Source organism: Prionailurus viverrinus, chromosome B1 (genome assembly GCF_022837055.1).
Source record: "Prionailurus viverrinus isolate Anna chromosome B1, UM_Priviv_1.0, whole genome shotgun sequence".
Lineage (NCBI taxonomy): Eukaryota > Metazoa > Chordata > Mammalia > Carnivora > Felidae > Prionailurus > Prionailurus viverrinus.
In genome coordinates, this window is record NC_062564.1 from 298,850 (window position 1) to 325,031 (window position 26,182).

General features: G+C 46.1%; 1 protein-coding gene and 1 long non-coding RNA gene across 17 annotated transcripts in view; one reads left to right on the top strand and one right to left on the bottom strand.

Moving 5' to 3' along the window:
* LOC125163248 (zinc finger protein 501-like) overlaps window positions 1-26,182 on the top strand; it is a 49,651-nt gene that overhangs the window by 17,682 nt on the left and 5,787 nt on the right. Inside the window, exons 1-3 of one of the 16 annotated variants that reach the window (XM_047854757.1) lie at window positions 15,065-15,140; window positions 18,842-19,015; window positions 25,089-26,168. The exons of 2 other annotated variants lie outside the window; for them this stretch is intronic. The gene's annotated coding sequence lies outside the window, so the exon portion shown is untranslated. Of the gene's footprint in view, window positions 1-15,064; window positions 15,141-15,722; window positions 15,830-15,870; window positions 16,015-16,699; window positions 16,822-18,841; window positions 19,016-19,231; window positions 19,243-20,271; window positions 26,169-26,182 lie in introns of those variants that run through there. 13 more of the 16 variants (XM_047854753.1, XM_047854755.1, XM_047854752.1 and 10 more) reach the window with 13 other exon arrangements.
* Window positions 2,679-15,128, bottom strand: LOC125163250 (uncharacterized). Its single transcript, XR_007151358.1, has 3 exons — window positions 14,991-15,128; window positions 14,044-14,145; window positions 2,679-3,077 (listed from the first exon to the last, which is right to left on the bottom strand). It is a non-coding gene; the product is annotated as an uncharacterized LOC125163250 (long non-coding RNA).

Below are 26,182 nucleotides of genomic sequence, written 5' to 3' on the forward strand. Positions count from 1 at the left end.
CATACATCTAACAGGCTTCCAAAGTCACTTTCTCTCATTTGTTTTAAGCAGGGGGACAGGCCTTCTAACAGCACACAACTTCATATATTGCCAGTTTCTCCTTTGTTCAAAATAATGTATCACACTGATAATTTGCATTTAAAAAACGGTTTTGATTTCAGCAGTGTGCACTTCCTCTTCTGAGATTATGTATATTAGTACTTGGTAAAATGGTAATTTATGAGGAAATTGTTCTAGTAGCATTCAATCTCGGTGCCCTGTGTGAGAAGGAAAGCTGGTAAACACAAGTAAAAAGGGCCAGCCCGATGTCCAAGGTTGGATACTCCCCTTGAATGCTTTTGGCTTCTGTAATCTTGCTTGCCTCTTCCATCAGCCAGAAACCAGGAACCAGAAGCTTGACTAGTAGTCCCATTCAACCCGGAAGCACATAGGCATGAAAGATCTGTAAAACCCATACTAAGCCAGATGCTCAGCCTTTGGAGGTGACTCTGCTGGGCCAGCACCGGTGATAAATACAGTTTTTGATTCCCCGAGGGTGTGCCACTTGTCTCTTCCTGGGCGCTGAGCATTTGCTGTAACATATGTATCTATGTGTTTATAGGTAGTCTATAGAACAGAAATGAGAATATTCCATGTGTTTGCTGAGTTAGAAAAAAAATGTATACCGTGTACCCTACTTTTAAAGGTTATTCTATTTATATTTATAGAAATGGAAGTTTTAAATACTTGAAATTGTGAGCTGAACACAGATTTGGCACAGTGATTTTGGGAAGGGGACATAACTTCTCCCTTTATCTATGGTTGTCATAATTGTCCATTATTGTATCTGGCCAAGAGCAGATATTTTATATAAATATCATGTTGCCAATTGATAATTACCTAACCTAGACCATATCCATTTTTTAAAAGCAAAATGATGTAATACAGGTTTACTACCAGGTAAAAGGTGAACAAGGAAAACCCCCTGCATGTCATCATCCTCTACAGTGTAGAAGTGTGTTTTTCTAGTAAAGAGTAAACCAGGTCTCTGTAAAATGTTATTTAGTCCCATCTCATATTTTATTCAACATGATGGCTGATATTTTCCGTTTAACTTTCCCTCATGTAAAATATTTTAGGAAAGTAAGTTTACATTGCTCAAAACAAAAACACATGACAATCCATATCTTCACATGGCTTTGCATTTCTTACCTTGCAAGAAACTGTACAGCTGAAGGGAAAAAAATGGGGTGTCTAAATTGAACATGAATTTCTGTTGCACCCTGCATTCATTTTTCTAATCTAGACTCTGGGAGACTTGGGAGACTACATTGTACAGAATGTGTGAGTTACACTGAGCAGATACCCTCCAAACATCCCCCAGTTAAGGTGGGATGGGTAAAACATTCCTCAGGTACTGGTGACTGCCTGAGAACATAGGCAGGGAGAAAAGAAACGGTTGGCTGATGTGGAAAACAAAGGCAAAAGGAAATGCAGATAACATTAAATCTCCTTATAACTTGCAGCCCATTGACAAATACTTGAGATCTGCAGAGTATGACATTCCTCCAGGAACTTCCAATCTTAATGCTTTGCTAGAGGCAAAAAAAACACCTTATCTTGACAATAATAGCCAGGGCTCCTGGATCCTATGTCATCTTTAACGTGTGAATATCCCTTTGGAAACTGATTTGTACATTCCTCCACTTAAAAGCATATAACCAATCACAACCCCAGTGCAGCTCTTTCTGCCCAAGAGTCGTCCTTGTGCTTTAATAAAAACACCTTTTTCTTGCACCAGAAACATCTCAAGAATTCCTTCCCAGACCCCAGATCAAGTCACATAAATTACAGTCATGCTGGACATGAAACCACTAGAGTTTGTAACTGTCCTTTTTTTTTTTTTTTTTTTTTTTTTTTAAGAGACAGTGTGAGCAAGGCAGAGGGGCAGAGAGAGACAGAATCTTAAGCAGGCTCTACACTCAGCCAGGATCCTGACACATGGCTCCATCTCATGACCCTGGCACCATGACGTGAGCCAAAATCAAGAGCCAGACGCTCAACCAACTGAGCCACCCAGGCAGCCAGATTGTAACTGTCTTAATGATTTACAAGAAAAACACCATGTTAATAATAGACCTCAAGGGGCGCCTGGGTGGCTCAGTCGGTTAAGCGGCCGACTTCAGCTCAGGTCACGATCTCACAGTCCGTGAGTTCGAGCCCCATGTCAGGCTCTGGGCTGATGGCTCAGAGCCTGGAGCCTGCTTCCGATTCTGTGTCTCCCTCTCTCTCTGCCCTTCCCCATTCATGCTCTGTCTCAAAAATAAATAAACGTTAAAAAAAGTTTTTATCTTTAAAAAAATAATAATAGACCTCAAGGAACCTATAGACTCAATTTCCTGGAGCCCTAAGGTCACCCTCCCCTCTATAGAATGGAAAACCTTCTAGTAGTCAGTCTTCATAATCTCAGTGCAATGCTTTCTGCCCACGGGTCCTGTTCCTGTGCTTTAATAAAACCACTTTTTTTTTGTACCAAAAATGTCTTAAGAATTCTTTCTTTATTTGGGGCACCTGGGTGGCTCAGTCCATTAAGCATCTGACTTTGGCTCAGGTCATGATCTTGTGGTTTGTGGGTTCAAGCCCCACATCAGGCTCTGTGCTGACAGCTCAGAGCCTGGACCTGCTTCGGATTCTGTCTCTCTCTCTGTGCCCCTTCCACACTCATGCTCTGTCTCTCACGCTCAAAAATGAACATTAAAAATTAAAAAAAAAATCTTTCTTGGCCATTGGGTTGGAAAGAATTCATTTCCACATTGGTGTCTACCTGCTGGTGCCTGTGCAGAATTTTCTAAGTATGTGCCAGAATCTGGGATGCTGTCGCAAGTCATCCTCTAGTAGCTGGGAAACAGAGAGGATACCCAAGGACCTCCTCGTGGTCCATCAACAGCCCCAGATAACACAAACCCAGAAGTCCAGACATGAGGGTGGCTGGCAGGAAGTGCAGAAAGGCAGTCAGCATGGAGACAGGGCTGTGGCCTGATGTTTGGTATAGGCAGGGCTTTGGAGACAGGCAGAAATGGATCCTAAGTCCAGCTTCCCTGGAAAACACATGCATGAACACATTTATATGAACCAAAATAAGAATTGTCTCTGAATGACAGATTGTTTTCAGATGAATTTTCATGCCCTATCCTATTTAGTGAATTTCTATTTTCAGCATTTTGGAAAAATCAACACATACAAATAGTAATCTAATATTTTTATAAGAGAGAAGTAAAATGAATTTCGCTCCTAGTGTTACAGCAAACACTCGGCACCCAGGAAGAGACAAGCAGCGTGCACTCGGGGAATCAGAAAAGACTTTTGCACCAGTGCTGGCCCCACCGAGTCACCTTCAAAAGCTGAGCACCCAGCTCATGTTTTACTGATCCTTTATAGATATGTGCTTCCGGGTTGGGCGGGACTAGGATAGTGAAGATTCTGGTTCCTGGAAGACAAAAGCATGCAAGACATCTAGCTGGCCATTTTTTTTTTTTTGAATATGCTCTTACCAGCTTTCCTTCTCATTCCCGCCTCTTGATTCTCAAGCTGCTGTAGCAGACTTAGAGAAAATCATTTTGTGGGGGCAGGAAACCCTTTGCTGCCACAGGAGGAGGAGCGAAGACCATTCTGGCTTCTTCCTGCTGGGCAGGGATGTCGAAGAGAGGAATGTGACAGCTAGGATTCTTTGCCATCTGAAGGAGAGTAGTGACAGCTAGAATGGTCCAACTAAACCATCATCTGGAGTTTGACAGCTTCTAGGCGAGAGGAAACAAACCTGGTTAGCATATTAAGAATACAAGGATCAAACAGGAGGGCTATGAAAAGCATTAGGAGAAGACCAGCTAAAGTGAGGAGCCAGGATGCCTAATTCCATATGTTGCTCCAAGAGTTCCATGAGTCTGCTAATTCCTGCCTCCGTTTGTTGATTCACTCCCGTAGCTGCTGGACCGTATCTCCAACTACCCCTGATTGGTTGACACAGAAGCAACATTCTTCATTTAGGAAGAGACATAATCCTCCCCTTTCGGCAGTTAGCAGGTCCAGCCCTCTTCTGTTCTTCAAGACTACCGCTGCTAGGGAGTTTATTTGGTCTTGTAAAACCACCCGAGATTTGATAATCCATTCTATGTCATCTGTTAGGTCCTTAGATAATTTATGACAATAAGTGGTTGAGGAGACTATTTCTCCTATTCCAGTGCCCATCCCTGCCGTTATTCCTAAAGCAATCAGCAGGGGGATGACTTGAATGGCTCTTTTTGATTGAGTATATGCTGCCAAGGGTACTATAAGAGACCGATTGTTGGGAAAAATGTTTTTCTGAGGAGTGAGGAAGGCCATGTACAGATGCCCACCCAATCGACCAGTAGACATAGGTAGGCATCTGTCCCACATACAAAGAGAAGCCCTGGGAGGGGTTGACACCAGGGATGGGTTGTGGGAAAATGAGTGAGTTCCTGACTGTCAAGAGTTTGATTGCACTGGCCAATGGTCAGATTGCCAACTGACTCTGTTCCCATTGTGTTTGCCAGGCACCTGGGAGCCATTTGGGACAGTTAGACTCCAGTTAGTACAGGTCTCACCATGTGGGGGTCTGGATCTTCAGTTAACAGGTAACACTTACAGTTGCCTGTGTTATCAGAGTAGCTGCATAGCGGGTGTCCTGTGGACAAGCAGAGCCAGCAGGCTCTGGCCAGGCTGAGATTGATATCATTGAGGAGGTGATGGATTGCATTTAACACTTGGTCCAGACAGGGATCTAAGACAGGTGGTCTACCTGATTTATGTTACGCCAGAGGTTGAAGGGTTAGGTCAGAAGTGACACAACAGGCATGAGGAACATCAGGGCAGGTCCCCCAATAAGGTTTTATTTTCATTTTTCCTGTCCAATAAGTTGTCCCATTTCTGGTACAAGGAGTGACTCTCCTGGTATCGAAACATCTTTTCAGCATGCAGGTGTACACGGTGGCTGGCACAGGGGCATGGTGGTAGTGTTGTTTTACCTATGTGGACCAGAGGAGCAGGGGAAGGAATTGGTACAAGGGGAGGGGTTGGAGCAAGAGTCAGGAAGGGCACAGAGGGAGGAATGGTCTCTTTAGGAGGCCGAATGGGGTAGCAGGCAGTGCAACCTTGTGCACCTGTAACATAAGTTTGTCCCTCATGAAGACAGTAGATGGGGTCCAGCGGTGGGGAGCACAGAGTGGCTCCTCAGGCCTTGAGGGACAAGGGGGAAATGATAAATCATGCATTTGCATGGCGTGAGTGAGAAGACTCCTTTTGAGAAGGTTAGGAACAGGAATATGTGCAACAAGGACAGGAGATAGGGCAATTCCATCCTGGGGTAGGAGACAGGTAATAAAGACAGAGAACAACATGCAGTGAAGGACGTCAATCACAACTCAGATCATATAAATCTAAGGAGCATAAGAGATCCTGACATTAGTAAGTAGAAGGAGGCTAACAAGAGTTTGTGACTGAGATGCAAATCTGCAGAAGAAACTTGGGTAAGCCATACAGCAAAGAGTATAACAAGTATGGAAAGAGAAATAGGTAGGGGATGACATTGAAATTCGAGAACAATTTGCTATAGTTCATTTAAGTCATTTGGTGATTTCCTCAAGCTTCTGGTTACAGAGTTCTTACGTGTTGGCTGCAGGCTGCGTATCATCTGCTCTTTTCTTAAGGGTGATCTGTAGAGGATTATTCTGGTTAGCAGTTACTTTCCATTCCAAGTGGTTGTCAGGTGACAGATGGCCTGCCTTTACTTGAGAATGGTGGATCCAGATGGTTAGTCCTGCAACCTTGAGGGCTGGGTGTGGTTAGCACAACTAAATAGGGTCCCTTCCAGGTAGGTTTGAGTGGTTCCTTTTTCCAATCTTTTATCCGAACCTGATCCCAGGTTTGTGGGGGTGTACAATTATTCCTAGAGAAATGGGTATCCTGTCACCCATCTATGTATCTCAAATATAGTTTTCCCTAATCCTTGTAGTTGTTTTTGTATTTCCAAATTCCCTAGCTGTGTCAGGTCTCCCCTGAATTTGACTAGTGGAGGGGACCTTCCATATAGGATCTCAAATGGGGATAATCCTATTTTTGTCTGAGGTGTGCAGCATACTTGGAGAAGAGGTAGGGGTAGTATATCTGGCCAGGACAAGTTAGTTTCCTGACATAGTTTTGCCATGGCTGACTTAAGGGTCCAGTTCATAGGTTCCACCTTCCCTGAACTCTGGGGTTGGTAGGCTGCGTGTAAGTTCCATTGGATGCCTACGGTTTTGACTACTTTTTGCACCACCTCAGCCACAAAAGCCAGGCCACTGTCTGAGTCTATGGTTAATGGCATTCCATGTCTGGGGATGATATCCCTTGGCAGAGCCTTAGTTACTTCTCTTGCCTTTTTGGTGTGTGTGGGGTAGGCCTCAACCTAGCCAAAAAACGTGCAGATGAATACCAGAAGAAATTTGTATCCTCCACTGGGTCTTACTTTGGTAAAGCCTACCTCCAAATCTTCGAAAGGTGCCTAACCATAGTATTTAGATCCCCATGGGCCAAGGGCGCCTTATTTGGCATTATTTTGAGCACAGAGGAGGCAGCATTAAAAGATCAAGGCACAGAGGGATGGGAACCAAGCAATTACATAGTAACAACTTACTAAGGTTTCAAGGGCAGTTTTTCCTAGGTGGGTGAGCTCATGCTGTTGGGAGAATCACCTGGTGGGCTAGCTGTTCCAGTATATAGACTCTTTGATCTGGAAGTACCCACCATCCTTCTTTTGTCTGCTTCCCTTTTCCTGTTGTGCCCATTTTGTTTCTTGGGTTGTGTACCTTGGGGAAGTTGGCAGTTCCAGAGCCAGCATGATTTTTGAGGATGTTGTTTGTTCTGCTGTTTGTTTAGCTGCGGTGTCTGCCCATCGGTTACCTTCCAACACTGAGTCTTTTCCTCTTTGGTGCCCCTTGCAGTGGATGACTGTTACCCCCCTCAGTTCCCAGACTGCCCTTAATAGTTTTAGGATTTCTTCTCGATTTTTTCTTTTCCCCCTGCAGTCAAAAGTCCTCTCTCCTTATATAGAGCCCCATGTATATGTACAGTGGTGAAGGCAAAGCACGAGTCAGTGTATATGTTGGCTCTTTTGTCTTTACTGAGTTCTAGCGCTCTCATTAGGGCCCACAGTTCTGCTCTTTGGGCTGACCATGCATGTGGAAGGACCTTTGCTTCTATGACATCAAAATCAGAGACTACTGCATAACCAGCATATCTCTTGCCATCATTCATGAAGCTGCTGCTATCAGTGTACAGCATGAGGTCTGGATTTTGTAAGGGCTTGTCTGATAGGTCAGACTAGAACAGACTTCATCAAGTACCCCTACACAATCATGCTCTGGGGGCCACACCCCTGCAGGCAAGAAAGCAGTAGGATTTAGGGTTTTTATGCCTTCCAATCTTATTCATGGGTTTTCACATAGTAGTCCTGATATTGTGTCATCTGAGCATGAGTTAGCCAGTGTTGCCCTCTGGCATCCATCAAGGTAATAACAGAATGGGGGAACCCTAATGTTTAGGTTTTGCCCCAACGTGAGTTTGTCTGCTTCCTTGATTAAAAGTGTGGTGATTGCCAGGGCCCTCAGGGGGCCATCCTGCCGCAACTGAGTCAAATTGCTTTAAAAGGTATGCCACTGGTCTTTGCCAAGGTCCAAATTCCTGGGTAAGAACCTCCAGGGCCACCCCATTGCTCTCATGTATGAACAGGTTGAAATCTCATGATACATCTGGGAGTCCCAAGGCCAGTGCCTCTGTGAGTTTTGTCTTTATGGTTTCAAATGCCTTTTCTCGGTTAGCACCCCAGAAAAGGGGTGCCCTTTCTTCCTCCTTTAGTGCCTTATAAAGAGGTGTGGCCAACTCCAAGAACGCTGCGATCCATATCTGTCAGAATCCTGCTACTCCCAGAAACTCTCAGATCTGCCGGTGGGTAGTGGAAACTGAAATGGCACAAACTGCCAGTTTCCCTTTGGCTCCCAGCATCTGTTTGTCTTGGGTAATTCTGAAGCCCAGTATTTAACTTCCTTGGCAAATCTGTGCCTCTTTCTTTGACACCCAGTATCCCACCTCTGCTAGTAGCCTGAGTAGGGCTCTGGTTCCCTCCCAGCATTGGGTCTGCATGGGACTGGCCAGCAGGAAATCATCCACATATTGGAGAAGGACACATCTTAGGTCCTGTCCCAGAAAACTGGCTAAGTCAGATGCCAGCACCTCATTGAATAAGGTTGGTGAATTTTTGAATTCTTGCGGCAGTCTGGTCCAAGTGAATTGTCCAAGTGAATTGTTCTTGCGGCAGTCTGGCCCCTGTGGTAGGGTTTTCCCATTCAAAGGCAAATAAGGGTTGGCTATTAGGCACTAGCTGGAGACAGAAGAAGGCATCCTTTAAATCCAGACATGTGAACCATCTTGCTTCAGAGAGTATGAGTCCTAGTAGAGTGTATAGGTTAGGCAATGCTGAATGCTGCATGATGACTGCTTCATTAATGGCTCTTAGGTCCTGTAAGGGCAGTAATCATCTGTCCCAGGGTTTTTCACAGGCAGCAAGGAGTATTCCATGGGGACTTGCATCGTTTTAGAAGTCCCCATTTGAGTAGTCTGTCCAAGTGTATCTGGATCCCCAGGCATGCCTCTCATGGGACCATATATTGGCATATTTTAACAGGTTGAGCCCCAGGCTTTAGGTCAATTAATATTGGGGGGTGGTTTTTTCCCAGACCAGGGGGGTTTCCTTCTGCCCAAGCTGAAGGGAATTCAGCTTCTAGCTTGGGGACCACAGTTGGCTCACCGGGAGGGGAAGTATATAATCTCCATTCCTCTTCCCGTGGTATTGTCAGGGACAAAATCATGGGTTGGGCCTTTTTATTTAGGCGCAATTTTATCTGTCCATCCGAAGTGAAGGCTATTTCTGCACCCAGCTTGGCTAGGAGGTCTCTACCTAACAGTGAGTCCGAGCAGTCAGGTAAATATAGGAATTCATTAACTACTTGGTAAGCCCCACCAGCTGGCATTGTCTGGGAACACAAAATGGCCTTTGGGTTTGCATCCCAGTGGCTCCTGCAATGATGACTTCTCGACCTGATAGAGGTGCCACCTTGTGTGTCACCACAGAGTGTTCGGCCCCAGTGTTGACTATTAAGTCTATTGCCTGGCCCCCTACCTTCATTTTGACCGTGGGCTCATGAGGGCCCAGTTGGATAGAGCCCAGTCTTTCCTAATCAGAGTCCACACCTGCCAGTCCTATCAGGTCAGCCTCAGGTGGTTCTGGTTGGTAGCAGTTGGGTGGAGCAGAAGTTTTTGGTTTTCTCATTTGGAGATTGGGGCACTCATTTTTTCCAGTGTCTAAATTCTTTGCAGTAGGAACACTGATCCTGTCCTGGAACCCTTCTTTTTTGTTCTTGAATCCCACGTGGTTTCCATGGGGGCCCTTCTGGAGGGGACAGTCGCTCCAAGGCCCCAGCCAGGAGAACTGCCTTTTGTTTCATTCTTCAGTCTGTCTCCTTTCTGGCAGCTCAATTCCAATTTACAAAAACCTTGTTGGCGATTTCCAATAGTTTCATCACGTTCTGTCCAGTGAATTCTTCCAATTTTTGGAGCTTCTGTCTAATGTCACTTTGGGTGTGTCCCACAAAGGCAGCATTGCCCATGTGCTGGTTTTCCAGGGCTTCTGGGTCGAATGGAGTGTAAACTCTAAAGGCTTCACATAATCTTTCATAGAAGTCACCTGGGCTCTCTTCTGGCTTTTGTAGGACTTCAGATACCTTTGCAATATCGGTGGCTTTTTGGCCCCTGCTTTTTTTACCCCTTGGAGGAAGGGGAGTTGGTATCTTTCTAACCTGGCCCTTCCCGCTCCTGTGTTGGGGTCCTAGCGGGGCTCCTCTTTGGGCATATAGGCTCCCGTGTCCAAGCATCAATGTCTAGTTGCCCATCTGGTGCCTGAGTCTGTATACATTTTCTGACTTTGGTGAGAATTCATCAGTGCTCTTCTGCATTGAAAAGGGTGAACAGAAGCTGCGTACAATCGACCCAGGCAGGGCGGTGAGTCTGGAATATGGATTCTAAGAGATATATCATTGCCTGCAGCTGCGCAGAGTAGGGCGGGTGTGGTGTTTCCAGTTGAGGAGGTCAGTAGTGGAGAACAGTTGGCAGTAGAAAACCAATCCCCCTCTTGTAAGGTCCCACTGGGGCCTATTCTCTGGAGACCCCTAGTCTCCCACAATGGCATCTGCACTGACCTTGAGGGCCTTGTACCTTGAGCTGCAGATCTAAGGCACCTTCCTACCGGTTCAAGTGTCCCTGGTTAGGGCAGACTGGCTGCTAGCGAAGGTGTGACTGACAGGGGTGGACTGTCAGGCAGGTAAGGGTCCCCTCCCTCCATTGATGGGCCGCTTGGGGCATTTGGTGGTGGAAATGGAAGGACTTCTTCTGAATTTTTTTGGAGGATGGGGGTGGTTTTTTCTGCTGTGAGGTCTTCTTAGGCTGTGCCACAAGACTTTACATTGTCCATTACTATTAAGGCAGAACTGGACCCTCCTTGGGCTTAGGCTATTTCCAACCACTGATCAATGTATGAGAATTGATCCAGGTGGCCGGGGTCTCCAGTAATTACTTTAAAAACAGCTCGGACTGTGGGGACATCTAGGGTGTCCTCAGCAGGCCAGCCTACACCAAACGTAGGCCATTCTAATTCAGAGAAGGTGCATAATTCCCAGGGGTCAATCTGACCCCATAGTCCCCTGAAAATCCCTTTTAAAAATTCTTTTTTTTTTTTTCATGTTCATTTTTGAGAGAGAGAGAGAGAAAGAGAGCACAAGCAGGGGAAGAGCAAAGAGAAAGGAAGAGACAGAATCTGAAGCAGGCTCCAGGCTCTGAGCTGTCAGCACAAAGCCCGATGCAGGGCTCGAATTCATGAACCGTGACATCATGACCTGAGCCGAAGTCGGATGCTTAACTGACTGAGCCACTCAGGTGTTCCCCACCTTTTAAAAATTCTTAGCCACTGGCACAAAAACAGACACTCAGATCAATGGAACAGAATAGAGAACCCTGAAATGGACCCATAAATATATAGCCAACTAATCTTTGACAAAGCAGGAAAGAATAGCCAATGGAATAAAGACAGTCTCTTCAGCAAGTGGTGAAGGGAAAACTGGACAGCGACATGCAGAAGAATGAACCTGGACCACTTTCTTACACCATACACAAAAATAAACTCAAAATGGATGAAAGACCTAAACGTAAGACAGGAAGCCATCAAAATCCTCAAGGAGAAAGCAGGCAAAAAAATCTCTTTGACCTTGGCTGCAGCAACTTCTTACTCAACATGTCTCCAAAGGCAAGGGAAACAAAAGGAAAAGTGAACTATTGGGACCTCATCAAAATAAAAGTCTTCTGCACAGTGAAGGAAACAATCAGCAAAACTAAAAGGCAACCAATGGAATGGGAGAAGATATTTGCAAACGACATATCAGATAAAGGGTTAGTATCCAAAATCTATAAAGAACTTATCAAACTCAACACCCAAAAAAACAAATAATCCGGGAAGAAATGGGCAAAAGACATGAATAGACATTTCTCCAAAGAAGACATCCAAATGGCCAACTGACACATGAAAAATGCTCAACATCACTCATCATCAGGGAAATACAAATCAAAACCACAAGGAGATACCACCTTACACCTGTCAGAATGACTAACATTAACAACTCAGGCAACAACAGATGTTGGTGAGGATGCGGAGAAAGAGGATCTCTTTTGCACTGCTGGTAGGAATGCAAACTGGTGCAGCCACTCTGGAAAACAGTATGGAGGTTCCTCAAAAAATTAAAAATAGAACTACCCTATGACCTAGCAATTGCACTACTAGGTATTTATCCAAGGGATACAGGTATGCTGTTTCGAAGGGGCACATGCACCCCAATGTTTATAGCAGCACTATCGACAATAGCAAAAGTATGGAAAGAGCCCAAATGTCCATTGATGGATGAATGGACAAAGAAGATGTGGTATATATATACAATGAAGTATTACTCAGCAATCAAAAAGAATGAAATCTTGCCATTTGCTACTACATGGATGGAACTAGAGGGTGTTATGCTAAGCGAAATTAGTCAGAGAAACACATATATATGACTTCACTCATGAGAACTTTAAGATACAAAACAAGATGAACATAAGAAAAGGGAAGCAAAAATAACATAAAAACAGGGAGGGACACAAAACATAAGAGACTTTTAAAAAGAGAGAGCAAACAGAGGGTTACTGGAGGGGTTGTGGGAAGGGGAATGAGCTAAATGGGTAAGGGGCATTAAGGAATCTACTCCTAAAATCATTGTTGCACTATATACTAATTTGGATGTAAATTTAAAAAATAAATCAAGTAAAATGATAAGAAAACAAATTCTTAATCATACACTCCAAAACAGTTGGTTTTGAAATTTTCTCCCCATCTGTCCTGGTATCCTAGATGGGTAACTCCCAATGTATGGTGTCACAGGACATACACGAGGGAAGAGGTTGCTTCATCTACCTGGCCGCTCCCCTCACGGGGATTTAGACACTTCTTAGCATTGGCAGGCAGGTCAATATAAACCCCTGACTCGGATCAGGCCTCTGCGGACCTGATTCTGCCTTGAGTCGTATGAGGTCATCATGGAATTGCAGTGTAGGACCCACTCAGGCTCCGTAGTTGAGACCGTGGAGCACAGGCACTCACACATACCTTCAGACAGATCGCAGACTTACACCCAGGACTTCCCTGTCCTATGTGGCAAGTGTGTGGCCTGGGAGGTGATCAAGCTCCCCCTCTGCCTCTAGGGCGGGGCTGAATGTGGTCCTGGGTCCCTGGGGACATTTACCCAATCCATGTCCCATCCTGGCAGAATTTTCTGATACCTCCAGGATTCCATTCAAGCGAAGTGATGGCCAACTATTGTCAGGCCCGGCAGGGGTTGGGGTCCAGTGAAATCCCCAGCAGTGTGCCTTCCTTTCCATCACAGGGGTCCACGATGAGTGGCCTCTCCGCTGGCTTCCCACAATGGTGACTGAAGGGGCCAGTATGGCTGTCGGCTTCCTGGCCAATGCACCAAAAATGTTACAGCAAATACTCGCCACCCAGGAAGAGACAAGTGACATGCACTCAGGGAATCAGAGGAGACTGTTTATTTCACACCGGTGCTGGCCCAGTGGTACCACCTCCAAAGGCTGAGTACCCGGCTTGGGTCCTACTGATCTTTTAGACATATCTGCTTCCAGACTGGACGGGACTAGTATAGTCAAGCTTCTGATTCCTGGCTGCTGGCTGATGCAAGAGACAAGCAAGACTGCAGAAGCCAAAAGCATACAAGGGGACTATCCAGGCTCAGACATTGAGCTGGCCCTTTTTTTATTATCTGCTGTTACCGGCTTTCCCTCTCACTAGGATATGAGTTGGATTACATAAGAAATAAGTATGATCATCATTCTAAAACATCCTTCTTGATATAAACAAAACTTGTAGTAAACATATAATGTGCCATTTGGAAACCACATCATAAGGAAATAAAACCCATGAGTACTTTTTTTACATTAAGTTTGATAGTTTCCATGCATCACTTGACCTAGTGATGACAAAAACCACGAGCTCTATGAAAGTGAGTTCTTGCTGCCCCTAAGTAACTGTTTCTAATGAATGATGCTAAATAAGGTATAAATATTATCTAATAAGGTTTCCACGACACATGACACATTATGTGTAACATAAAAACTTTGTCCTGACTGTTGGCCTATTGGTCTATCATATCTCACACATAGTACACACTTCATAGATATTACTTCTTGAAAAGAAGCCTCATAAATTTCATATTTGTATTTCCATTCTAAAAATACTGAAACAAGCTCACTGCAGTCGTACCATATGTAAAACACATCTGAAGAAAAAAATGGATATTGTATGTATAGTACCATAGCAAAAACTGAATACCAAAATAGGATATTCACTCACTCCCTTTCACTTACTCCGTCGTTCCAGGTCCATTAGACAACCTACATCCTGTATTTCAGCTTCTTTTTCCAGTGGGCCACGGGAACAGGGAAAACAGCAGCCAGGGCATTTTGACCCTTCAGAGCCACCGGAAAAAAAAAAAAAGAAAAAAGTCTAAGTCATGCCAGGAACCCCTTTCTGTGGTTACCGTGGACCCCCGCGAACTTCACCTATGCTCTGCCTGACTCTGGAAATATTCTAAGTGGCCATGAGGACCCAAGAGCCACTAGTGTCTGCCTGGAAAGGTTGGAGATGGTGTCTATGCTACTGAATTCCTATCCAGAACTTCCTAGGTTACTTCAGGAGCACGGGAAATGCCACTGCCCCAAATGGGAATCTCAAGGGAAGCTTTCTAGGCCTGCCTGGAAAGGCTGCTGCAGGACTAGAAGGCGCTGAGAAGGTGATGCGCACACTGAAAAACGACAATAAATTTTATAAGTCCTGGGGGGCGGGGAGGGGCCGGGAACAACTTGTACCATCCCTGAACATTTGTACAAAAAGGACACAGGGAACTTGAAAATACAGTTGGAAACCTTAGCTCACAGCCAGCTCAGTCAAAAGATGACAAGAACGATGGGAGCTGTTAGACTAGTTCTGTTAATATAACAAATGATCAATATCCTCACGGAGTGCACATGAAATTGCTGTAAAATTGCTTAGGACCCAACAATATTTTCAAAATGTCACGAAGGCTGGGAAAGCACGGAGACCTCTAGCATGACCCTCACACAATACGGTTAAAAGGGAATGCATTTGGGATGTGCCCCCTGCTACCCACCCCCCACCCCCCACCCCCCGCCCCTCTGCCAGCCCTCCGCTGTTCCCGCTGGGTCGAGCCCGGGCACTCCCGTCCACTAGGACCGTTTCCCCCAGTGCACAGGACCCCCCACGTGGCATCCTCTAGGCTGCTCATTTTACTCACTCTCCCTTCGCGGTCGCCCGGCGTCTCCCTCCCGGGCTTTCTTCCCTCAAGTCGCCGCCCACTCGGCACTCGGCGACGGAACGGATGCCGTCTACGTCCTAGCAGCTCACTTTCCAGTGGGATATCGGGAAGGTAGGCACACTCTGGCAGGTACGGCCGGGGGAACAGGTTTGGGGACAGAACAGCACGAGGTGTCACACAACGGGGTGGTCCCCTCCCCCAGCCCGGGGCCCAGGGGCCTCGCCCACAAGGTGACCGCGAATGGAAGGCCTGGCGACGGCAGGGCTTCACTGCAGGAGGATGAGAATGGCTCGGAGGTGGTTCTGGGAGAGGAATGGGGTCAGTCCAATATCAGGGCCAGGGGCGGAGGCGGCGGCCCCGGGGGTAGCAGGGCGTGGGTGGAACGTGAAGAGCAAGAACCCTGGTCGGAGGGAGGACATGGCGTGGGCGGGGACTAGGGAGGGTGAGCAGAGACCAGGAGGAGACGTCAGCGGAGGGGCGGGCCGGTCAGGGCGTAACCAGCGTGGGGCGTGACTTAGGAAGGTGGGCAAAGACAAGGATGGGCGTCAGCTAAAGGAAGGGGCCATCTTGGGGCGTGGCTAGCGCGGGACAGGGCCTAAGGAGGTGAGCAGAGGGAGGGGACGGAGACGTCCACTGAGGGGCGGGGCTGCTGTAGGACGTGACGAACGTGGGGCGGGGCATAAGGGAGGGTGAGCGGGAACGGGACAAAAGCCGAGGGGTAGGGCCGGCGAGGACGTGAGCAGCGTGAGGCGGGGACTAAGGAGGTTGAACAGAGCCCAGAAGGGGACCTAAGCGGAGGGGCGGAGCCAATGCAAGAGGTGGGCAGAGCGAGGAGGGGCCTAAGGGAGGGTTAGAGGAACCCGGGCGTCAGCGGAGGGGCGGGGCGTGTCTAGGACCTGTCCAGCGTGGGGCGCGGCCTTGTGAAGTTGAGCGGGGACGGGGCGTCAGCAGCCGGGAGACGCCGGCCACCAACGTGGCCAGCGTTGGGCGGGTCGCAGGGAAGGTAAGCAGGGAGGGTACCGTAGGGGAACTGGGCGGCGGGTGTAGGACGTAGCCAGCGTGGGGCGGGGCCTAGGGAGAAAGAGCGGGGAAGAAGCGTTTGCCAAGGGGCCGGGCCAGCGTAAAACGTGTCCAGCATGGGGCGGGGCTTAGGGAAGGTGTGCGAAGAGCGGGAAAGGCACGTCATCTGAGGGGCGAGGCCAGTGCTGGACGTGGCCCCATTGGGGCGGGGTCTTGGAAGGCGAGGAACGTCCGGGCTGTTGGGGAGGGGTCATCCCCCGCTCCGCCCAACCCTCCGGACCCGCCCCTCCCATCCCACGCGCCAGTAGGTGGGTTGCTCCTCTCGGTTTGGGGGTGTTTCCAGTCCGAGGGAGCTGGCTGGTATTTCCCTAACTGCCATGACTGTTTCGAGCAGTTCCAGGTGAGACTCCGAGCCCTGGAGCCTCTTGCACTGAACGCGCCGATGTGTCCCCGTTAGGGTGACAAGTGTGTGTGTATCCCCTGTTGGCTGGACACACCGGGCTGCGAGCGCGGGTCTCGCGGGACCTCGGCGGCCGCGGCGGCCTCACTTGGCGCGGGATAATGGACCGAGCAGGGCAGGCAGGGTCTATGCTAGTGGCGGAGATCCGGCGGGATAGGCTGGACGTGGCCCAGAGCAGAGGATGCTCAGCGGGAGGCTGAGTGTACTGGACTTGGGGAGAAGCGTGGTTGCCACCGGGAATCGCCTTGGGTCGTTAAGTCTTCGTTGTATTGCAGCTTCACGTTTTCTTGGGCGACTTCCAGAATTATCTGAAGATTTTTTTTTTGAGAAGTATGCGATATTCTTTTCTTTTTGTTGTATTTAGAGAGTGCAAGCGGGGGAGGGGCAGAGGGAGGGACAGAATCCCAAGGAGGCTGCACATCCAGCGCCCAACTATGCAGCTCTGGATGCCAGACCCTGGGATGATGACCTAAGTCAAAGTCAAGAGTCTGATGCTCAAGCCTCTGAACCACCCAGGCGCCCCGAGGTGTATAGATATTCTAATCACGGTTTTTATTTTAATGTTTTAAGTCGTTGGGATAATGAATGAGGCTTGTATAATTGGTACCATTTAGGAAGCGTATTTTGCTTTCAATTAATGAAAAAGCAATTTTTCAGTATGTGAGGACATTGGATATCTGAGGGATGTTTCTTGTTTGCCATTGTTAACCTTAAAAACAAAACTGTCACGGGGCACCTGGGTGGCTCAGTCAGTGAGTGTCAGACCCCTGGATTTCAGCTCAGGCCTTGATGCTACTAGGGTCATGGGATTTAGCCCCAGATCAGGCTCCACGATGAGCGTGGAGATTGCTTGGATTCTCTCTCTCCCTGTGCCCCTCTACCCTCCCCTGCGCGAGAGCGAATGCTCGCTCTCTTTCTCTCTTTCTCCCTCTGTCGCTCTCTTTCTCCCTCTGTCTTAAAAAAAAAAAAAAAAAAAAAAAAAAAAGTAGAACTGCCTGTTATTTTAGCAGCAACTGATGGGGTTATTTGGGAATGAATAAAAGAGAATTGCAATCCTGGACAAACAGGCTTTAGAAAAACTGTAGGGAAGCATGGGAACCAAGGGGAGGCTTGCTTTTTTAAGGAGAAAAAGGGTAATTTGGGAAGGTTGCTGTGAACAAAAAGTCCATTGGAGTAAACAGAGTTTGAAGTGTGGTGGCTTCTCACTGGCTGAACTGTTGTTCTGGGGGCTGAGGAAAATGTCTCTTCATCCTGCTGGACTTGTTGAGTAGTATCCACGTGCAAGGCCAAGTCCCCAAAGGGTCCAGTCCCTCTTCCTGTTGGGCCTGCAATTGACTGTGTGTTCTCGGGTGTGAAAGTTTTCCCTGCCACATCTGCCACTCCATTTTAGGGAGGTTTCCTATTACTAGGTTTCACACCATAAGCATTAAAAATCAGTAAGGAAATTAGATTTTCAAATTTCAGTAGCTTCATTTATACCTTTTTAAAGTTTTTATTTATTTATTTGAGAGAGAGCATGAGCAGAGAGAGGGAAACAGAATCCCACGCAGGCTCTGCTATGTCAGCACAGAACCCAATGTGGGTCTCGAACTCATCATGAACTGTGAGATCATGATCTGAGCCAAGAAATCAGGACTTGGATGCTCAAACCACTGAGCCCCCCACATGTCCCAATGTACACTTCATAAACTTTAACATGAAAGCTTAACATAAAAGCGTTAACATCTCTTTTTTATATTTCCTTTGGAAAATGTGATCCTGGTTGGAATTTGGCAATACCTGATTCCAACCACTCATGCTGCATAACTTCTCAAAGATTATTTACAAGAGAAGACACTCTTCTGGCTTTCTTAAAACTTTTTTTTTAATTGTTTTAATGTTTATTTTTGAGAGTGAGCCACAGGGGAGGGACAGAGAGAAAGACAGACAGGATGCGAAGCAGGCTCCATGCTGACATCAGAGAGCCCAACGTGGGGCTTAACCTCAGGAAACATGAGATCATGACCTGACCCGAAGTCAGATGCTTAACCAACTGAGCCACCCAGGTGCCCTCTTCCTCAAAACAATTTTAAGTTGATTTAATATTAGTATTTGAACTCAATTCAGAATTTGGAAGATATATTTCTTTTAGGTAACAGAACAGTAACCACTATGGAGTTCCTTAAAAAAGGGGACCCAGTGCTCCTCCAAGTCTCCAAATCTCCATTCCCCTGAGCTCAGCTTACTCCACTCAGACCTGCTGGGAAGTGGACTCTGATTAAGCAGCCAGGACTTTACACCATTGGTGGCTAAGTGGCCTTGACAGTTGGACTCTCTGTTTGCTTTTCTTTATCCCTCTCTGCTTACCTAGGAGTCCAGTGATAGAATTCTGTCTGTGACCCATCCAGCCTGCAGACCACCTTCTCCGTCAAATCTTCAATGTTTAGGTGTTTACATATGTACTTGAGAGTCTCCACATTACATGGAGTGAGTTTTCTTGCGTCTATGTGGAACACATATCCCTATGAGAAGCTGAGCCCATAAGGTAGGTATCTTGAGTAAAGCAAACTGTATACACAGTGTCTTTGAGTCTCTGTTATCTTGTGTCCTTTTTTTTCCAGGAGAAAATTCCACCCTACATGAATAAGTATTGTTTATTATAATGGAAATATTCTTAAACCACTTTTCATTAAGGTTACAAATTATTTCACGGGGCACCTGGGTAGCTCAGTTGGTTGAGTGTGTGACTTTGGATCAGGTCATGATCTCGTGGTTCACAAGTTCAAGTCCGGCAACGGGCTCTGCTGACAGCTCAGAGCCTGGAGCCTGCTTCCAATTCTGTCTCCCTCTCTCTCTGCTCCTCCCCCACTCTCACTCTGTCTCTCAAAAATAAATGTTACAACCTTTTTAAAAAATTATTTCACATAACTATGTGAATTTTGACTTCTGCATTGGCTTTTTCATGTGTGAATCTGCATGTTATCAAAACTCTCTGAAGAAAGAGCTCTGAACACATGGCTACAGAGCATACACACACAAACCACTGGTAGCGTTTGCTGAAATGTAGTAGCTGGTCAGGCCTGGGGATTATTGAGGCTTTAATGGCATGGAGAACAATGATGAGTGATGTCAGCTGACTCAACACATGACAGATCACATTGGTGATCTGTAAAGACTCAAAAGGATGACTGAACCTGATAGGTTGAAGATAGCATCTCCTCTCTCACCTGAATGACCATTGTCCTGTGACTGAATGTTAACACTCGACTGCATAACTGAGACAAAAATCAGAACTTCAAATGACCCACCACTCCTGTATTGAAACCTTGAGCCACTCTGCCTCTTCCTGACACCTGGACATAGCAGCTGTCTCTCAGTCATATTGAGCTTCCATCAAGGAAGCTTGCCTTTTCCATTAGAAGCCCTGTACGTATCAAAGATGAATAAAACATTGCAACATAAGAACTAGGATATCCTGGGGAATCTTTGGGAATTATATATCAACAGGGCAGAGCCTAGGTATTTGATATTCTCTTATTGTTTTCCAGATTGAACGCTCCTCATGTTCTGTCTGATAAACACTAATTATCTTGCACTGCTAAGTTAAAGGGCAGAAGGAACCACGGGCTCCTGGGTGGCTCAGTCAATTGAGCATGCCACTTTAGCTCAGGTCAAGATCTCCTGGTTCGTGAGTATGAGCCCCATGTTGGGCTCTGTGCTGACAGCTTGGACCCTGGAGCCTGCTTTGGATTCTGTCTCTGCCCTTACCCAGGTCCCACTCTCTCTCTCTCAAAATAAACAAACCATTAAATAGTAATATTAATAATAATAATAATAATGATAATAAAAGGGATAGAAGGAACCAGCACTAGGAAGCCAACTATCAGACCCAAATTAAGTATCTCAGTCTTTTAACTTTAAGATTAGTGCCTGCCTTCTCCACTCTGCCTCAGGGATCATTGTATTGGGATAAATGCCAACCAGGCATATAAGGAGCTCTGTCTCAGTAATTGTATATTAATGCTTCTATCCATTTTCCTTTCAAAACAAGCTTCCATATTGTCTTTTGTTTCCTAAAAATTAAACAAGCTGATTCTAATACTTTTTGCCAGTGATGAAAACAGCACAAAACAAATGATACTTAATAAATATTAAAACTTACCTTTTACCTGTCACCCAAGGGGTGTTACTATGACTCTCTATCCCAGTGCCAACACCCACTTGCTAATTCACAGTCCTGTTTGGCTTGTCCCACCTCGGGCATTTGCACTTGTCTGTTTTTCTCTGTATGACTCTTCCTCTGATCTCCTCATGAATGATTGCCACTATCATTTCTCTACTTTCTCAGAACCACATTCTCTGAACACATGTTTTTAAAACAACTTTTGTTTTCTAACAACAAATATCTTCAGGATTTATTCAACTATGCCATATTTACAACTGTGCCTCAGGGCCCAGTTGGCTGGGTGGCTAAGTCAGTTAAGTGTCTGACTTCAGCTCAGGTCATGATCTCACATCTGTGGGTTCAAACCCCATGTTGGGCTGTGTGCTGACCGCTCAGAGCCTGGAGCCTCTTCCAATTCTGTGTCTCCCTCTCTCCCTGCCCACCCTCTCTCTTTCTCTCTCTTTCACAAATAAATACACATTAAAAAAAAAAAAAAGTGTGCCTACAAGTTAAAGAGGGGAAACTCTTCTATCTGTTTTTGGATTTTTTTTCTTATAGAGATCTTTGTAAGTTTTTATTCCTGTATAATTTATCAACATTCTGGGTCTTGAATCCATATGTCTGACCCCAGTGCCCCTGCCATTCTGCAGAATGGATGTCGTGTTAGCAGGCATGAAAACTACAGTAATCTTCGTGTCCATTTCCATCAGAGCTCTTGGGTGACCAGGTGCATTGTCAATGAGCAGTGACATTTTGGAAAGGATTTTTTTCTGAGCAGTAGGTCTCAACAGTGGGCTTAAAATACTCAGCAAACCACATTGTAATGAGATGCGCTATCATCCAGCCTTTGTTGTCTGTTGATGGAGTTCAGCCAGGGTAGACTTAGTATAATTCTTAAGGGCCCCAGGATTTTCAGGATGGTACATGGGCGTTGGCTTCAACTTAGTCACCAGCCGCCTTAGCTCCTAACAAGAGAGTCAGTCTGTCCTTTGCAGTTTGAAGCCAGCCACTGACTTTTCTCTGGCTATGAAAGTCCTGGATGGCATCTTCTTCCGACAGAAGGCTTCCAGTAGATTTTCCAACTTAAAAGCTGTTGGTCGGTGCAGCCACCAGCATGAATTGTCTCAGCCAGATCCTCTGGATAACTGGCTGCAGCTTCTGTATCAGCACTCACTGCCTCACCTTGCAGTTTTATGTTATGGAGACGACTGCTTTTCCTTATCCCACCAACCATCCTCTGCTCGCATCAGATGTTTTTCTGAAGTTTCTTCACCTCCCTCATCCTTCAGAGAATTAACTGAAGAGAGTCAGGGCCTTGCTCTGGATTGGGCTTTGGCTTAAGGGAATGGTGACCTTCTATACAGACCACACAAACCTTCTCCATATCTACAATAGGTCTGTTTCAGTTCACTTCCTTTTTTTTAATGTGTATTTATTTTTGAGATAGAGACAGAGCACGAGCAGAGGAGGGGCAGAGAGAGAGACACACACACAAAATCCTAAGCAGGCTCCAGACTCTGAGCTGTCGGCACAGAGCCCGACACGGGGCCGGATCCTGTGAACCGTGAGACCGTGACCTGAGCCGAAGTCGGACGCTTCACCGACTGAGCCACCCAGGCTCCCCTCACCTCACATTCTTATCACCCGTGTGTCCACTGGACTTGCACTTTTAATTTCCTTCAAGGACTCTTCCTTTGCATTCACAGCTCGGCTGACCTTTTGGCACAAGACACCTAGCTTTCGGCCTGTCTCTGCTTTCAGCGTGCCTTTCTCACGAAGCTCATTCATTTCTAGCTCTTGATTTAACGTGACAGACCTTGAACACTTAGGAGGCCGGTGTACGGCTGTCTCATGGCAAAGAGGCCCAAGGAGAGGAGGAGGGGGACAGCTGGTGGGTGGAGCAGTCACAATACACGCAACACTTACTGATTAAGGTAGCCCACACCTATGGGCACAGCTCGTGGCACCCCAAAACAATTGCAATAGTAACATCAAAGATCACTGAGCACAGACCACAGTAACAAATATGATAATGAAAATGTTTTAAATATTGTGAGAATTCCCAAAATGTGACACAGAGATAATGTGAGCAATTGCCCTTGGAAAAATGGCACCGATCAACATGGCGTTGCCACACACCTTCGTAAAAAGCAGTATCTGTAAAGCACAATACAACAAAGTGTGCCTGCCTGTAGTTAAGACCTGGAGGAGAAGAGGTTCTATATTCTTCTGGGCCCAGGCCACCACCTTCAGCAGCCCCCTCCTCTTCATCTCCAGGCAAGCAAATGAAATCCTAGAGCAGACCCTTCCTCTTCTCCAAGTCAGGTTTAGTTGACATCCTACCGACTGCCATGCTCTACACGCACAAAATAGGATAGGTTCCATGAATAAATTATACCTTCAATGTTCATTTTCCCATACATAGGATGTGTTTCAACTATTTTTGAATAATACGAAACAGTATATATGTCTTAGGATCTGTCTTCATATATAAAAGAATAAATTACTTGTGAAGAAAACTCAGGCAATGTATTTTCATGTCAGGCACAGGCATTTGGTTCCCAAAAGAACAGTTTGTCCCTTTTTTCTTCTTAATGTGTTTGTATCAAATATAAAAGTGAACCTATAGTAACTCTCAAAAGGGAGCATAATTTTTACAGCGGGAATTTAAGGTAATCAGGTTCTCGTTTCCCTGGTTCTCTGACACGTTCCTGTCTTGCCAGCCTCGTCACACTGCACCATCCTTGAGGCAGTGAGGGCTTCTGCTCATCAGAAAGGAGTGTCTGCGGTAGGAGACTGTGGACCAGGCTTGTGCCACACAGAGAGTGGAGCTCTATTAGAGAGTAAAAAGGACACGTGGTCAGATCCTGCGTTATTTAAGGGCTCATTTAGAAGAGACCATTTAAAGAAATTTTTAAAAAACAAGAAAACTTTGTGTACAGAATCTCAAAGGATATAGCTTTTAGGAAAACTTGTAGAAAATACAGATGTTTTAGTCAGGTTCCTAAAAACTTATTTGAGCAAAGCCTTAGGACTCCCCATGGAGGTAGGCAGGAGCACTATTAGAGACTTTCCCCCCTCCCCTGCTAACAGAACTTGTGTAAAATTGCTGAGAGAAGCCAAACCATTTGTGTCCCAGGGGCTGAGAGCAAACTACAGTCAGGTGAGTTGGGTGGACTGGACGGGGAGGCAGGCTAGTGGATTTCTGAAGATGATGGCAGGTCTAAAGGTCCTACTTGCAAGGCCAGTGAGAAAGCAGGGGAGAAGTTAAGCTGGAGAGTGTTAGGAATGAAATTTGTGCTTGTAAGTGATATTAGCCCCACCCAGCAGCCTCTGGAGAGGGGAGTGGTTGCTGGAGGTTGAGCTCTAGAAACACTCTTGAACACTGGAGACCAATCTCCAGGCTGGTGAGAGCTTCCATCTGCTGGAGGGTAATCCTGCCCACCTCCATGGGGACTGATGGATCCTGCCCTGGGGACCCTTCTGGACCTCACCCCGTGTACCTCTTCATCTGACTGTTCATCCTTGTAATAAACCAGTAAAACTGAGTAAAGTGTTTTCCTAAATTCTAGGAGTCATTCTAGAACATGCCAAGCCTAATTTGAGGGATTGTGGGAACCCTTGAATCCACAATGCTCTCGGCAGAAAATGTGGGCAGTCTGGGCACTACATTTATGGTTGGCATCTGAAGTAGAGGAAGTCTCATGGGGCTAAGACTTTGAACTTGTGGGATCTGATGCTGACTCCAGGAAGATGGTGTCAGAATGAACTGAATCCTTGGACACCCAGGCAATGTCAGAACATTAGTTGTTGGGGTGAAGAAAACTATTTATACGAATTTTTAGATTTTGAGAAATCCATGACTGTTGTCTGTCACAGGGTGTTGGTCGGTAAGTGGGTGGAAGAAATGGACGTATAAGGGAGGTAAGAAGGCAGAACTAACAAAATATGCTTTTTTTTGGTCTCAGATGTTATTGAGCACGAGCCATGTAACCAGGCATTGGGATAGGTCCCGTGTATGCAGTTGGAATAAAGTTCCTTTTTTTTTTTTTTTTTTTTTTGGTCATGCATGCATGCAGAAAAGAGTGCATGGGGATTGAGGTGGGCAGTAAAAGGGATGGAATTAGGGGCTGATAGACTTTAAGTGGTGTCAGTGGATGAGCTGGGAAGGGAGAGGCTCTGATTGCTGGAGGGATCTCCGGTTCTTCATCTGACAGGGCATTCCTGGTAAGACCTGGCAGGGGGCTATACCACTTAAGAGGACCATGTTTAGAAATCTGAGTTTGGGAAACAGAACGCAACTGAAATCCTAGCTGTATCATTCCTTCGCCATGTACTTTCCTCATCTTGCTAAAGTTTCCTGAAACTGTGTCATGTGTCCATGTCATTCTGGGCTGCAATAATAAAATACCACACATCGGTGGCTTAAACAACCGACATTTGTTTTTCACAGTTCTGGAGCCTGGGAACTCCCAAGACCAAGGTGTCAGCAGATTCAGTATCCTTGATGTGCCTGCCTTCTCACTGGGTCCTAACTTGGTAGAGAGAGAGAGCTGTGGTGTGTTCCTCTAAGAATTACTCCAGTCCCTTCATCGGGGACCTCCTCTCAAGACCTCATCTAAACCTAATTACCTCTCAAAACGCCCCACCTCCAGGTACCATCACATGGGGAATTAGGGCTTTGACATACGGACTTGGGTGAGGCTGGAGGGGACACTGCCATCCGGTCCATAACAGTGACTGTACTGAAAACAGCAGGATCTATTCTGAGGATTAGTTAAGTGAATGTTCTTAAGTTTCCAAGCAGAGAGTCCTATTATTAAACTTTGAATTTGTCTTCCTTATTTTTTGGACTCCAGGTGTAAGGAGGTGAGTTATGTCTACTTTTGTTTGTGATACAATATCATTTTTCCGTGAAATACATTTAAGTGCAAACAAAATTTTGGTAAGAATTCAGTCTTTACCAATATGTTTAAATATACGATTTATGAAATGCTGGGGTGTCATTTGTGGTGATGACTAATATACGACAATATTCCAGTTACAACTTTACTACAATGTCAGATTGAACAAATATATTCCCTCATAAAACAAAACCTCTGCCTTGTACATTTTCTAAGTCGGGCACTTTTAGGTTTGGGGTTCAGGGAGGGAATTAAATATCCCTATGAAAAAGTTGGCAGTTAACTTAGAAATAATGATTTTCATTCCCTCGTATGAAAATAAAAAAGAATATTCCTATCTTATTGACGAGCAGCGGTAGCCAAAGCCTTGTCACTTCTGATCCAAGCAGAAGTGAGAGCTCCCACAATTGTCTCAGGGCATGTGGCGTGTTCTTGTAGGGGGAGCTGGGGGGTTGCATGCAGGCACATCAGGGATTCATGACCAAGGGGTCTGGGAATTGTGGGTAAGACTGGAGTCTCTTGGCTTCTCTCCCCTTGCCCAGCTTTTCCTGCATACGGTTTGCACTCTCTGTGAGTGGAAATCCGGAGGAAGAGACGTGGTGGCCGAACCCTTGATGATGCAACTGCAGGTGGGTGGATATGC